A 955-nucleotide genomic window follows, 5' to 3' on the forward strand; every position below is an offset into this window, starting at 1 on the left:
TTGTAAGACAGATTAAGGGTTCCGACAAGGCTTTTGAGATCGGTTAAAGACCCGGGCAGAGTTCCTTTGAGTTGATTGGAAGAGAAATCGAGGTGAGTGAGATTCTTCACGGTCCGAATTTTCGGTGGGATCGAGGCGGAGAGCGAATGTTGATAGAGATCGATGAGCCGGAGATTGGTATCGTCGAGGAGACAGAGTTCGGACGGAATGTATCCCAACAATGATTTTCCGGCGAGAACGAGCGAGGAGACTCGGCCACGGGTACAGACGATTCCGGTCCAATGGCACGGAGGCGGGTTGGAATCCCACCAGGAGCTCATCACGCGGGACAGATCGATCTCGACGGCGGATTTTAGGGCAAGAAGAAACAACCCATCGGAACTAAGCAACGAACAAAAGCTCTACATGAACAGAAAGATCAAGGAAACAGAAAAACAAAACAAAACTGAAGCATATCCATTTCGAACAGATAAATCTGAAACCGCGTCAATGGTTGTCCTAAAGAGAAATCATGAGTTGGGTGAAGCAGCGAGGAGTTGCAGAGTGAAGACGACGGAGAAGAATAAGGAAGGTTATCGAGGTCGGAGTGTTATGGCGTTCCTTGAGCAACGTGGTGTAACGAAGCCATGAGAGTTTTTGAATTCTTGCGAGAGACTGTCTAATAAAAATGTGTCCGTGGGTTGTCGAGTTCCCTCACCTTGGTCTAAACGATGAACTCTGAAAGATTCGCTCTAATCCTCGATCCCGGGTTCAATAACCTCGAGATTTTCTTCACCTATAATTAATTATCATATAATAATCTTAATCAACAAATTATTTTTCAAAAAATATTTACTACCGAAAAAAAAACGTTAATCGAATGGTAAGTCTTACGGTTAAACTGTCTTATTTTAAATCGTTCGAAGATCTCTAAATACTTTGAATTTTATAAAACGGATTTCGGATTTGAAATCAC

The 955-nt window shown here is 43.1% G+C and overlaps 1 long non-coding RNA gene across 1 annotated transcript in view; it reads right to left on the reverse strand.

Annotated features, from left to right (window-relative positions):
• Positions 1 to 382: 382 nt before the first annotated feature.
• LOC104822829 overlaps positions 383 to 955 on the reverse strand; it is a 1,241-nt gene continuing 668 nt past the window's right edge. The window contains exon 2 of the long non-coding RNA XR_773259.2: positions 383 to 775. This is a non-coding gene — a long non-coding RNA (uncharacterized LOC104822829). The remainder of the gene's footprint in view (positions 776 to 955) is intronic.

Source organism: Tarenaya hassleriana, unplaced genomic scaffold, assembly GCF_000463585.1.
Source record: "Tarenaya hassleriana unplaced genomic scaffold, ASM46358v1 Cleome38, whole genome shotgun sequence".
Lineage (NCBI taxonomy): Eukaryota > Viridiplantae > Streptophyta > Magnoliopsida > Brassicales > Cleomaceae > Tarenaya > Tarenaya hassleriana.